We start from the raw sequence: 15,574 nt of genomic DNA, 5'->3' as shown, positions 1-15,574 counted from the left end.
CCCATTGGGGAAAGGAACAATTTGGAAATGACAAATGGTTGGGTTTCAGGTCTGTGCTTCCATCTTGTGATCAGAAAAATAACTGCAGCTTTTTCCAAGCAAAAAGTGGAATTGTGGATTCTACATTTTGTGCCGTTGTCGCTTTATTGCGCTGCTTTCTCTAATCACATTTTATGCGGTTTTATTCCTAAAACCCTTTTGAGCAAACCTCAAATCAATATATGGTTTCACTTATTTTATAAAATTGTCAAAGCCACTCAAACCACAGGCTGTTCTCTCCACTACCGCACGGCAAGCGGTACCAAATCTGGAACACACACACATAACATGCACACACATGCATACTGAGGCTACACACACACCACGTACGCCTGCCTACACACATAACATGCACACACATGCATACTGACGCTACACACACACACACTTATGTTACTGTCTATTGTCTATCCTGTTCAAAAGGCAGGTGTTTCAGCCTAGCTCAGTGCTTTCCGTGGTGGTGGGGGGCGAGCCAGCAAAAAATATTTATGTCCTTAGAAAGGGTAGACATCCAAAATGTTAGCCCTTTGGGTCCTGCCATAGAGGTATATTAGAAGTGCCCTTCCAAGAAGGCTCTAGGTCATTGGCCACAGATAAAATGAAGTCAAATCACGTTTTATGTACAGTAGCTTTGATTGGACTGATCATGTCAACGTCTTACTTTCAATGTCTTAGCTAGCAGTCATCATCATGAATCAAGTCGACAATCTACTGGCAAATCCTTTTTATTCCTTGTCATATGAAGAGAAATAATGGAGAGAAATTATAGATAAAACGTATCGGTGCTCATCGGCCATTGTACATAAAGATTACACAACAAGTTGGAAATCGCAAATTTAAACAATGAGTCATTGGAAGGAATCAGTGGCTAACTGCAAGAAGTGCAAAGCAACCAGTAGCCTGCTATTGAATGGAGTGGCTGTGTGTTTTTTTCCCAGAGTTCCCACCATAAATCCAGAGAATGCCAGACTTTGATCACAAAGTTTGATGGCCATCTTCATGTTTAAGTGAGCACCTCACAAGCCAAGGTGAGTCCAAAAATGTCTTGTATGCTGCTGCATAAATGATGTAATATGCCAGGGAGATATGTATACTGTAGCTAAGAAAGTAATACTAAGTGTATGTTGTGTAGTAGTAGGCTGTTAGTAGGCCATGTGCCTCACCCTAATCATTTGGTCTATTTTCACCTCTTACAGTTTTTCGCTAGGACCCATTTCTCAATACTTAGTTAGGTCATTTTTTCAAAACTCTTCACACAGTTCCCCTAACCAACTTTTAGCTTGGCACAGCAGTTAATTTCACATCCAAAATGCACTAAAACTACCAAAACACTTCATACATGTCTCAAATCAACTCATTCTTCCATAACACTAGCAAAGGTTGTCTGTCACCCAACAAGCACACTTTATCACTCATAAAACAATGACCTAAAAAACACTAAACCGGTATTACGCAATGTTTTCTTTTGTAAAATGTATTTACAAAACAAGAATGACACCTCTCTACTGTTTAGAATTCACTGCATGGAATGTTCCAGGAATGAATCAGACATGATGCAATGTGCCTCAATAGGGTTTATGTCATTTGTTTGGTATTGAGTGATTCCAAAATACAATAATTTGTATATACACCATCTACCCATACAGATACAGTAGCAATGCTAGTCAACCCTGTCTTCTGCATTTAGCCACAGGTTCTCATCCACGTCACATCTTATGTCATCTTGGGCAATACATCTAGGAAAGAATATTTTGGCATGCCTGGTCCATCCCTGGCAATCTTCTGCAGATACATTACTGTGCAAAAGTTTTAGGCGGGTGTGAAAAATGCTGTCAAGTAAGAATGCTTTCAAAAATAGACATGTTAATAGATTATATTGATCAATTAACTAAATGCAAAGTGAGTGAACAGAAGAAAAATCTAAATCAAATCCATATTTGGTGTGACCACCTTTTGCCTTCAAAACAGCATCAGTTCTTCTAGGTACACTTGCACAAAGTCAGGGATTTGGTAGGCATATAGTCAGCTGCATGATTAAACAATTATACCAAACATGTGCTAATAATCATCAATTCAATATGTAGGTTGAAACACAATCATTAACTGAAACAGAAACAGCTGTGTAGGAGGAATAAAACAGGGTGAGGAACAGCCAAACTCAGCTAACAAGGTGAGGTTGCTGAAGACAGTTTACTGTCAAAAGTCAAGACTGAGCACAGCAACAAGACACAAGGTACTGCATCAGCAAGGTCTCTCCCAGGCAGACATTTCAAGGCAGACAGGTGTTTCCAGATGTGCTGTCCAAGCTCTTTTGAATAAGCACAAAGAAACGGGCAACGTTGAGGACTGTAGACGCATTGGTCGGCCAAGGAAACTTCCTGCAGCAGATGAAAGACACATCATGCTTACTTCCCTTCACAATCAGATGTCCAGCAGTGCCATCAGCTCAGAATTGGCAGAAAACAGTGGGACCCTGGTACACCCATCTACTGTCCAGAGAAGTCTGGGCAGAAGTGGCCTTCATGGGACCCTGGTAATACCCATCTACTGTCCAGAGAAGTCTGGTCAGAAGTGGCCTTCATGGAAGACTTACAGCTAAATGTGTGAGATGCAGACTCAGTCTCAACCTTTAAGTCTTTACTGAAGACTCATCTCTTCAGTAGGTTGTCATGACTGTCCTGATCAGGTCAGGGTACAGGAGACCACCACCCTACAGATTATCTCCCAAACCCCCAACAGAGGAGGAGAGATCTAGGGGTCTGAAGATGTGGGGGTTTTATGACCCCTCACGCCCATGATAAACCTTAGGCCACAGAGAAATTCCTTTGCCCTCACAATGGAGAACTGGCCTCAGAACATTAAACATGCAATAAAGGGACTTTGGAACAATGGTTTCTGTCAGCCACAATGGTGGTCATGACGAGAGGTGGAATATGAAAATGTATGTAACTTTTGTGTTGTTATTAAAGGTTAAGAGATGACGTTATTATGAAAACATTGTACCTTTAAGAGTTTTCCCAGTATATGCCTGATGTTTATACATTGTACGTTGTGTGGGAAATATCCAAATCAAAGAGAATGTTTTGGTAAGGATGAAATGTGAAGTTAGTGTCTAAAATTGGATGTTAGTCCTTATCTAGGCCTTGCCCCTTAACTTGGTCCGCCAAGAGAATTGCCCTAAAGGCGGTTACGCCCACTTCTGACCCGAGGGTATAAGACAGGAGAGTGAAGAATTAACATATCAGACTAAGTGACCCCAAGCTGCAGCTAAGGTCTAACAAAGTCAACGAACCCCAAAAACGAAACACAAGGTTGAAGACAAAGAAATCTTTTTCTACACAAGCTACGGACGAGTAGCTGTGTCTAAGCGGGTGAATTCAAGCCGAACCACCCAGCCTCCACTCTCCATTGAATCGTGGTATCTACACCGTTCGAGCCCTAAGCTGTGAGCTCTGAGCTACAGAGCTGTCTGTCCTCAGAAGACCCCTTTCAGATCAAGGGCGAGGGATCAGACCACTAAGCCAAGAAGGACACTGACATCGTGAGGACAACCAGAGAGTTGCGCCGGAGAAGTGCGTCATTGAGAAGCCTAAACGACCCACGCGGAGCTTCCCACCTGAGACCTCCAACACGTAATTACATCATTATATTCTGACCCATAAGAGCGGCAGTTCGGGGCAAGGCTAGGTTTAAATAAGCATAGCTGACAAATGAACCCAAATGTATATTTCTCTCGTGTACTTTCTTTGTTTCTCTCTCTTTTAAATCCCCATTTTGGGTAACACGTGCCATAGTGTGTTGGCCCGTTATACTAAGTCCTAATCAATAGCCTAGACTGTGTTTTGTGTATGTGTATTTTTATCATCATTTTAGCTTGCTAGTAAATAAATAATCAACTAAGATTGGTGTGGTAAACTCATTGGTGTAGCCCGGGTTCGTGCAGATTCCCGGATTATGCGACGTTCAGACATGAGACAAGAGGTTGATTAATTTAGCGACTGTTGTAAAATCGATATTCTGATATCCTTTGAGTTAATTTGGGAAATAGAAACTCAATCAAAATAATGTTCCCATGGTGCCCCAGGTTAATGAGTTAATAATTGCTTGATTCATTGCTTAATTCATTTAATCACGCAATTATAAACCGTTAATCATTCGATGAGCAACAGTCGTCACATTAACTAATACAACGTCAGGACAAGGTCCTATGATTAAGTGTAGTCTGGCCCAGGAGTGTGAAGGTGAACGGAAAGGCTCTGGAACAACGAACCGCCCTCGCTGTCTCTGCCTGGCCGGTTCCCCTCTCTCCACTGGGATTCTCTGCCTCTGACCCTATTACAGGGGCTGAGTCACTGGCTTACTGGTGTTCTTCCATGCCGTCCCTGGGAGGGGTGCGTCACTTGAGTGGGTTGAGTCACTGACGTGGTCTTCCTGTCTGGGTTGGCGCCCCACCTTGGGTTGTGCCGTGGCGGAGATCTTTGTGGGCTATACTCGGCATTGTCTCAGGATGGTAAGTTGGTGGTTGGAGATATCCCTCTAGTGGTGTGGGGGCTGTGCTTTGGCAAAGTGGGTGGGGTTATATCCTGCCTCTTTGGCCCTGTCCGGGGGTATCATCGGATGGGGCCACAGTGTCTCCTGACCACTCCTGTCTCAGCCTCCAGTATTTATGCTGCAGTAGTTTGTGTCGGGGGGCTAGGGTCAGTCTGTTACATCTGGAGTATTTCTCTTGTCTTATCCGGTGTCCTGTGTGAATTTAAATATGCTCTCTCTAATTCTCTCTTTCTTTCTTTCTTTCTTTCTTTCTTTCTTTCTCTCTCTCGGAGGACCAGACCCCTAGGACCATGCCTCAGGACTACCTGGCATGATGACTCCTTGCTGTCCCCCAGTCCACCTGGCCGTGCTGCTGCTCCAGTTTCAACTGTTCTGCCTGCGGCTATGGAACCCTGACCTGTTCACCGGACGTGTTACCTGTCCCAGACCTGCTGTTTTCAACTCTCTAGAGACAGCAGGAGCGGTAGAGATACTCTCAATGATCGGCTATGAAAAAGCCAACTGACACTTACTCTTGAGTTGCTGACTTGTTGCACCCTCGACAACCACTGTGGTTATTATTATTTGACCATGCTGGTCATTTACGAACATTTGAACATCTTGGCCATGTTCTGTTATAATCTCCACCCGGCACAGCCAGAAGAGGACTGGCCACCCCTCATAGCCTGGTTCCTCGCTAGGTTTCTTCCTAGGTTTTGGCCTTTCTAGGGAGTTTTTCCTAGCCACCGTGCTTCTACACCTGCATTGCTTGCTGTTTGGGGTTTTAGGCTGGGTTTCTGTACAGCACTTTGAGATATCAGCTGATGTAAGAATGGCTATATAAATACATTTGATTTGATTTAAAAAGCCATACATCCAAGCTGGAAACAAGGCCAAGCGACTCAACTATGAATGAAAACACAGGAGCTGGGGTGCAGAAAAATGGCAGCAGGTGCTCTGGGTTGATGAAAATTTGAAATATTTGGCTGTAGCAGAAGGCAGTTGGTTCACCGAAGGGCTGGAGAGCGGTACACGAATGAGTGTCTGCAGGCAACAGTGAAGCATGGTGGAGGTTCCTTGCAAGTTTGGCGCTGCATTTCTGCAAATGGAGTTGAGGATTTGGTCAGAATTAATGGTCTCCTCAATGCTGAGAAGTACAGGCAGATACTTATCCATCATACAATACCATCAGGTAGGCATCTGATTGGCCCCAAATTTATTCTGCAGCATGACAATGACCCAAAACATACAGCGAAAGTCATTAAGAACTATCTTCAGCATAAAGAAGAACAAGGAGTCCTGGAAGTGATGGTATGGCCCCCACAGAGCCCTGATCTCAACATCATTGAGTCTGTCTGGGATTACATGAACAGAGATAAGCACCCGAGGCTACCTAAATCCACAGAAGAACTGTGGTTAGTTCTCCAAGATGTTTGGGCCAACCTATCTGCTGAGTTCCTTCAAAAATGGTGTGCAAGTGTACCTAGAAGAATTGATGCTGTTTTGAAGGCAAAGGGTGGTCACACCAAATATTGATTTGATGTAGATTTTTCTCCTGTTTACTCACTTTGCATTTTGTTAATTGATAAATATAATCTATTAACATGTCTATTTTTGAAAGCATTCTTACTTTACAGCATTTTTTCACACTTGCCTAAAACTTTTGCACAGTAAGTATGTCCAGGCATCCAGCATTCATTGCGTCCAGGAGGGACATTTGATCATGGATGGTGGTCTTAAACCTTCCACCTCCATGAGGAAAAGAATAATAAGGTGGGAGGAAAAGTGACACCATCCTGGGATGAACTGCAAACCACTCTGTGACGGCACGGGAGTGGTGAAATGCCACATTGTCCATTACAATTTCAAACGTTGACCGATTTCGCCTCATTGCAACCCTTTCCTCACCTGGCACAACCCTTCCATAGAGGTCATCCAGGAATGAAATGAGACGCTCGGTGTTGTATGGCCCACTTTGTGTAGCAGAAATCCATCAGAGGATACTGCTGCACACATTGTGATGTTGGCACCCCTCTGGCCCGGGACATCCACTGTGGCTCTTTTCCCAATAACATTCCTTCCTCGCCGCCGTGTTTTGGCCAAGTTGAAACCAGCCTCATCCACAAGGATGAATATGTGGGGTGTTTGCCTGGCTTCAATCTCCATGACTCTCTAAAATAAATCCACAAGACAACATAAGAGTTAGGCTATTATGGTAGTTTACATCATACCTAAAAACATGCCATTATGTGCCTCTGCCCTGTTTGGTTTTGTTCAAACCCAGTAATGTATTTTATAATCATTTTACCTGGACATATTGGTCCTGAGTTGTTTGACTCGTTCAGAGTTCCTCTCAAAGGGGACAGCGTACAACTACTTCATCCTGACTTGATGTTGTTTCGGGACTCTAGAAATAGTTATGCTTACATTGTGAATATTTCCAAATGTAATGTTGTCTGCCAACACTCTGTCCCGAATCTCTGTGAGTTTTATGCCATTGTTTCTGATGACCATATCAACGATTGCAGTTCACATCAGTGAAAATCCTACCTCTCCTGCCTGTGGGAGGTAACTGTTGGGTCCTAAGCAGAAATACAAAAACAATTACACACAAGTGGGTTTGGAGGCTTTGCTCAATTTACTTCAGTAATGTGCAGTTCAGTCAGATCCCCTTGCAGAATGCACATCTTACCTGTTGTTTTGCCGGAAATTTCTCACAATAGATGCCACTGTTGAGCATTGCAGATTTGGCTGCACTCACAGACCAGCCTCTCTCATTGATAGACCATGATTTATTACATAATCATTTATAGTAACTCTAATCTCATCTGAGACTACAGCTCTTGATTTTCCTCTGTCTTCTTCCACCACCACACATATGTACTCCTCTCCCTCTCCCAGCCACTCACTCTTCTTTTTGTCAGCCACTTCTATATCTCTGGCTGGGTCCATGTTTTCGTTACAGTACAGCATTATTCCTAAGATGTCCCCTTTTGTATAGATGGTAATGTAATTGAAAGACTAACACCTGGGCAGGTGTTCAGCTACAATGGGAATCAGCTGTGGTTGGTCTAATTGTTTTGGTAGTATTTCATTTTTTAGATTTGAAATATATTTCAATACAGTAATACTGTAGAAATGTAGCAAATTGCTGTCTAATTCAATGCTGTGTTATGTTTTGAACTTAAGTTCAACTGTGCTCTTCTCAAAACAGTTAAAGTCGGAAGGTTACATACGCTTAGGCTGGAGTCATTCAAACTCGTTTTTCAACCACTCCACAAATTTCTTGTTAACAAACTATAGTTTTGGCAAGTCAGTTAGGACATCTACTTTGTGCATGACACAAGTAATTTTTTCAACAATTGTTTACTGACAAATTATTTCACTTATAATACACTGTATCACAATTCCAGTGGGTCAGAAGTTTACATACACTAAATTGACTGTGCCTTTAAACAGCTTGGAAAATTCCAGAAAATGATGTCATGGCTTTAGAAGCTTCTGATAGGCTATTTGACATCATTTGAGTCAATTGGAGGTGTACCTGTGGATGTATTTCAAGGCCTACCTTCAAACTCAGTGCCTCTTTGCTTGGCATCATGGGAAAATCAAAAGAAATCAGCCAAGACCTCAGGAAAAACAATTGTAGACCTCCACAAGTTTGGTTCATCCTTGGGAGCAATTTCCAAACACCTGAAGGTACCACGTTCATCTGTAAAAACAATAGTACGCAAGTATAAACACCATAGGACCATGCAGCCGTCATATCGCCCAGGAAGGAGACGTGTTCTGTCTCATAGAGATGAACGTACTTTGGTGCGAAAAGTGCAAATCAATCCCAGAACAACAGCAAAGGACCTTGTGAAGATTCTGGAGGAAACAGGTACAAAAGTATCTACATCCACAGTAAAACGAGTCCTATATTGACATAACCTGAAAGGCCCCTCAGCAAGGAAGAAGCCACTGCTCCAAAACCGCCATAAAAAAGCCAGACTACGGTTTGCAACTGCACATGTGGACAAAGATTGTACTTTTTGGAGAAATGTCCCCTGGTCTGTTGAAACAAAAATAGAACTGTTTGGCCATAATGACCATTGTTATGTTTGGAGGAAACAGGGGGAGGCTTGTAAGCTGAAGAACACCATCCCAACCGTGAAGCACGGGGGTGGCAGCATCATGTTGTGGGGGTGCTTTGCTGCAGGAGGGACTGGTGCACTTCACAAAATAGATGGCATCATGAGGAAGAAACATTATGTGGATATATTGAAGCAACATCTGACGACATCAGTCAGGAAGTTAAAGGTTGGTCGCAAATGGGTTTTCCAAATGGACAATGACCCCAAGCATACTTCCAAAGTTGTGGCAAAATGGCTTAAGGACAACAAAGTCAAGGTATTGGAGTGGCCATCACAAAGCCCTGACCTCAATCCTATAGAACATTTGTGGGCAGAACTGAAAAAGTGTGTGCGAGCAAGGATGCCTACAAACCTGACTCACTTACACCAGCTCTGTCATGAGGAATGGGCCAAAATTCACCCAACTTATTGTGGGAAGCTTGTGGAAGGCTACCCGAAATGTTTGACCCAAGTTAAACAATTTAAAGGCAATGCTACCAAATACTAATTGAGTGTATGTAAACTTATGACCTACTGGGAATGTGATGAAAGCAATAAAAACTGAAATAAATAATTTTGGCCTACTGGTGCTCTTCCATGCCATCCCTAGGAGGGGTGCGTCACTTGAGTGGGTTGAGTCACTGACGTGATCTTCCTGTCTGGGTTGGCGCCCCCCTTGGGTTATGCCGTGGCGGAGATCTTTGTGGGCTATACTCGGCCTTGTCTCAGGAGGGTAAGTTGGTGGTTGAAGATATCCCCCTAGTGGTGTGGGGGCTGTGCTTTGGCAAAGTGGGTGGGGTAATATCCTGCCTGTTTGGCCCTGTCCAGGGGTATCGTTGGACGGGGCCACAGTGTCTCCCGACCCCTCCTGTCTCAGCCTCCAGTATTTATGCTGCAGTAGTTTATGTGTCGGGGGGCTAGGGTCAGTCTGTTATAACTGGAGTATTTCTCCTGTCTTATCCGGTGTCCTGTGTGAATTTAAGTATGCTCTCTCTCTGAGGACCTGAGCCCTAGGACCATGCCTCAGGACTACTTGGCCTGATGACTCCTTGCTGTCCCCAGTCCACCTGGCCGTGCTGCTGCTCCAGTTTCAACTGTTCTGCCTGCGGCTATGGAACCCGGACCTGTTTACCGGACGTGCTACCTGTCCCAGACCTGCTGTTTTCAACTCTCTAGAGACAGCAGGAGCGGTAGAGATACTCTGAATGATCGGCTATGAAAAGCCAACTGACATTTACTCCTGAGGTGCTGACCTGTTGCAAATTATTATTATTTGACCATGCTGGTCATCTATGAACATTTGAACATCTTGATCATGTTCTGTTATAATCTCCACCCGGTGCAGCCAGAGGAGGACTGGCCACCCCTCATAGCCTGGTTCCTCTCTAGGTTTCTTCCTAGGTTCTGGCCTTTCTAGGGAGTTTTTCCTAGCCACCGTGCTTCCACACCTGCATTGCTGGCTGTTTAGGGTTTTAGGCTGGGTTTCTGTACAGCACTTTGAGATATCAGGTGATGTAAGAAGGACTTTATAAATAAGTTTGATTTGATAATCAAAGCGGGGTGTGTTTGTTCCTAATGCATCTGTTCAGACATTCTGAGTAAAAGAACTAGAAATCTTTTGCTAGTTTTCTTCCTGGCTGAAATGCAAATTTAACATTCACCAGTATACCGTATGTCCCAAAAGGAATGGTCTCGGCTGTAGTGTGTCTGGCCATCTGCTTCAGCCTGACCTCTGCCTCTCTCCAGCCCAATACAGCCCCCTCTCAGAATTTTGGTTCTACATTATGCAACAATTATGCAACATTGGATATGTTTATTTTTAATCAAGTGTACTGAAATCATAGAATGTGGATCTTGTGGATTTCCGAACTGTGTCCATTCTGTCTCTTTTCTTTGTATGAAGAATACTTTGTTATGGAGACCTACGTCAGTTAGGGCATGGGAGGTATACCTATAGGATCAACAAGAGGTTATGCATTGAACAAAAACAACAAAATCTATTGCTAAGGTAATTTGATGTCTGTGCCCAATTTATTTAGATAGAGAAATGTGAATATTTAGAGAGATGGGTCTACACACGAACAGAGCCACTTAGCTCCAGTGTGGTTTGTTTAGCCTGGCCTATCAACCTTAAAGCCTGTGTGTTCAGTGTCTAGCTTCCCTAGGTAATTAGCTAGGGGAATTCCTGGCATCACTAGGAGAGAGTCAGAGTAGGGCCTCTTGAACCTCTGAACCTGGTGTCCCTCTGGTCCCGCCCACCAGACTGTGGGAACTAACCTGTCAAGTGTCAATCACTTGAGGGTTGTCATGGTATCCAGGTGGAGTGGGCTCCTGAAGATCCACCATTTTAGAGAGCATTCTCTATATGAGATCAAATAAAATATGTAGAGGATGAAATGTTTGACTGAGTTTATTATTTGGGAAATTACTTTTATAATACCCCATTCTAATAAGAATCTACTGTATACCAGCATTTGATGAGCATAATGACTTGCTTTATGCACAACTTGTGGTGGTGCCATTGAATCACAATGCAGTTTCAGTGACATCACAGCAATCTGACTCTGAGAGGCTGGTTGCAGTAGTTACAGACTTTCTGAACAGTTTAGCTGAAAGAAGCTGATTCAACTGACCGCTGAGATACAGTATCAAATGGATAAGAGATTAAATGAGAGCCAACTCAGTAGTTGAGAGGTTGGTTGTAATAAACATATTCAGTTGTTTCAGACTATCTAATTAATTATATGGCTGACATGTCAAGGGTAATAGCAGAAGTCATAATTACTGCAGTGGGCTGAATCAGGGTCACACAGTGTTTCTTGGTAGTCAAAACTCCTTTGAAACAAAAGTATACACCTCACACACATGGTTATGGGTGTGAGGTGTATACAGGAGACACCTGTACCATGTCAGATGTAGAGTTGACATGTATTACATTTTGAGTTTGCATCCCAATATTACACTTTATATACATCACAGAAGACTGAAATATAACAAAACCGTTTGACATAGAAACACCGGATTTTCGGCAGCTTTTTTGAAATAATGTTTATTAATTATGAAATTATGAATCATATTAATGTAATTTCACCCATGAGGCCACTAGGTTATTTGACTGCAGGAAATGGATGATTAAATAGACTTTCCTTAAATCCTCTGTTCTATTTTACACATGATAGCCTATCTGTATTATAATATGCCTTAAGCATTCTATGCTGCAGTAGGATCTCCTCTAACAACATTCCAAATCACCATTAAATAAAGACCTGATTGATTATTTCTACCATGGTTCATTGTGTTTGCCAAAGAAATATCACTTTTTAAATTTACAAAATAAAAAATATCATTGCATCATCCTGCCAGTGCTACTATGACATCACAGAATTCACAAGTTTTCTCAATTTAAACTGTCGTTAATAATTATTGCATCATCATTTATCCCATAATGACATCACTCCAGCCCTATAAAAGGGAGCACGGCCCGTCTAAAAGTCTTGTCCATCAATCACAATGCCCAGAAGACGCAGATCCTCCAGACGACCTGTCCGCAGGCGCCGCCGCCCCAGGGTGTCCCGACGTCGTCGCAGGAGAGGCGGCCGCAGGAGGCGTTAGACAGGACGGGTAACCTACCTGACCTATCCGCCCCCTCCCGGTTCTCCCTCCCGACCCCTGGTAGTGTAAAGGTGTTAAAGTCTGCTTAAATAAAAGATGGGCTTTTAACTAAAACTGGTACGACTTTATATTAGTAGATAGGTTTTTTTAGGCGGTAGAGTTAATAGATTTGAGATAATAATAATAGCCTAATATGTAATAGATACAATGTGATTCTTACATGCATCATCTGATTTGACGGTTAATAATTGTATCTGTCCCTAATAAATAAATACATTCAAATAATATATTTATTGAAAACTGTGACACATTCAATCATCAACCGTCAAATCAGATGATGCATTGTACCATTATGGTTTAGTTTGCGCTCATTTGCAGCTTAAAGCTACAGTCATTTCTTGATCCAAACGTTTCCTATAAATATAACAACATTGATCCATTGTGACATTAGACACGGGAAGATAGGCTTTTAGTTTAAAAGTATAATGTTTATTGGATGATTTCAAGATGAACCATTCTAAACTGTATATGATCTAGGCTGCGTGTATTATAATACCGTAAACCTCTCAGCTGCGGGGAGGGTCTACTCCTACAATTTTGCGAGCAAGTCGCCCTCCACTTTTTAAACCACTGTGATTTGTATTTTTGTTTATTTTCCAATTGTTTTTACGGTTTCTTTGGGAGATTAAGATGGCATAATGTAAACGATGTAAACCAATTTGGAATCTGTAGAATGACGACTACATTGACTGGACATTCCAAATTACCATGGTAGTTACATTTCTGTGGTGAAGGCTAGGAACATGTGAAGGGCCTTAAAGTGTAGGGGCAGTACCTTTTCAAGTGTGCCAGGTTGCACACAGACTTTTATGGGACACACAGGAGGTGCCACAGGTGGATTCCAAATTAGTAATCTAACAATTATTTACATGGCCCCAGTTGCTTTGAATTACAAAAAAAATCTCTACTAAATCAATAATATGTAAACATAGTGTGACAGTGGGCGGTGACCAAAATAACCATAGATAGGAAGTTGACAATGGCTTATTATTGGCATAAATACATAGTATTTCTATGGTTGCAGTCTTCAAAGATGAAATTGCATTGAATCAAATTAGATGCAACACGGTAACATTCCCCTGAAATTGCAGCTTGAATGTCTAAAACTAGATATAGTATGTATAAATGATAATGGACCTATACATTTCCAAATAACTGGGCTTTTGCTTTTGACGTGCAAATCGTTGGGAGAAAAAAATCTGTGCGGCCCTCTGCTGAATTTTGGAATCCTGATGTGACCCTCGAGACTAAATTCTTGCTCACCACTGGTACAGTATAACCACAGTATAACCAGTGGCGGTTTTAGCATGTAAATCGTGGTGGGGCAAACAAAAAAAAGTGGGATGCATGCCAGCAAAGCCACTACACAACACAACACTAAACCATACATTAATTGCACTATAATGGTGACAAACAGTGCCCACAGTGTACTGTTAGGACCTACATAAAGCTGTCCCAACCTCAGAGTCCCAACAACACCTTACCACTGCTACACCTGGCTTTCAGCGGAGCCTTGTCTGGCAGCGAAACAGTTAATTCAGCCTCATTTACTGCCTTTTAAAGAAACATAGCTGATATGGCTGACTTGCTTAAACAAATGTGGTTTCTACTAAACCACTGACAATTGAGATGTACAAATTATGGCATAAGGGGACGACAAGTGGATAAGAGGCAATCCGTAATTTTGATTAAGACATTATTGAGGAAGCGACGACAGACGTAGTCAATATAACTATTTGTTCAGCACTTTTGAAATGTACAGTGACAGAATTCAGAACATGGGCTGTTCTTACAGTGTTCTCCTTGTACACATCAGAACTGTAGGATAAATAAAGGGGGCACATAAACAGACAATGACAGCTCTTACAATGTTCAATGATTACATTTCTCTAAAACAGGTTATAGGCTATTTGTTCACCACCAAGTTAGAACCTCTTCATTTCATCTACTGTTGTAGGCGAAATTAAGAGGTGAAAATAGACCAAATTATTAGGGCTCATGAGGCACATTGAACGCCGTTTGGGTCTTTGCGTGTCAAAAAAGATACATGTCATATAACAAACACTATTTGACGTGTTAAATAAGCTTTTAATTTGACACGTCAAATAACACAATTGTATAAAATAATGTTGTGTGTGCTGAATTTGCATGTGCAAGCCAACGTTATATGTTTACAATACCATGTTGGTGAAAATAGACCCAATTATTATGGTGAGGCACAAGGGCTACTAACTGCTTACTACACAACATACACTTAGTGTATTACTTTCTTAACTACAGTATACATTTCCCCCTGGCATATTACATCATTTATGCAGCAGCATACAAGACATTTTTGGACTCACGTAGAGGTCCTTTGTGGGCAAATGTTGTCATCAAACTTTGTCATCAAAGTCTGGCATTCTCTGGATTTATGGAACTCGGGGAAAAAACATAGCCATTCCATTGAATAGCAGACTAACGTTAGCGGTTTCTTTGCAAAGCTTGCAGTTAGCCACTGATATCTTCCAAACAACTTATTGTTGAATTTGCATTTCCAACTTGTGTAATCTTTATGTACAATGGCTGATGAGCACCGATATGTTTTATCTATAATTTATCTTCATTATTTCTCTTCATATGACAAGGATTAAAAATGACTTGCCAGTAGATTGTCGACTTGATTCATGATGATGACTGCTAGCTAAGACATTGAAATGTTGACATGATCAGTCCAATCAAAGCTACTGTAGATAGAATGACATCAAATCACGTTATATCGATTGAGCCTTCTTGGATGGGCACGTCTAATAACTCTATGGCAGGACCCAAAGGGCTGAAATTTTGGATGCCTACAGTTACTATGGACATAAACTTCACAATGACGTAGTGTCCCCATGAGTGACAGAACACTGAGCCAATCACGGCGCAATGCTCTTATTTTTTGCTGGCTTGCCCCACCACCACAGAAAGCACTGAGCTAGGAGGCTGAAACGCCTGCATTTTGGAGCTGCTTTACTCAAGAAAACAAAAAAGAGACCATGTTTGTATGCGGCTTTACTAATTCAATTAGATTTTTTGTTTTTACATTGTTTGCAAACTGATATGAGACACGTATTAATTCCAAATTAACAAGCAAAACAGGCAAGCCCCCCCAAAAAAATAAATGGCATTATTTATTTTAACCTAAAAGTGGGGTGCTCGAAAGACCCACCTGCTCTGAATGACGGGTCACCACT

Source organism: Salmo trutta, chromosome 29 (genome assembly GCF_901001165.1).
Source record: "Salmo trutta chromosome 29, fSalTru1.1, whole genome shotgun sequence".
In the NCBI taxonomy this organism is placed as follows: Eukaryota; Metazoa; Chordata; class Actinopteri; order Salmoniformes; family Salmonidae; genus Salmo; species Salmo trutta.
This window is presented reverse-complemented; position numbering follows the sequence as displayed.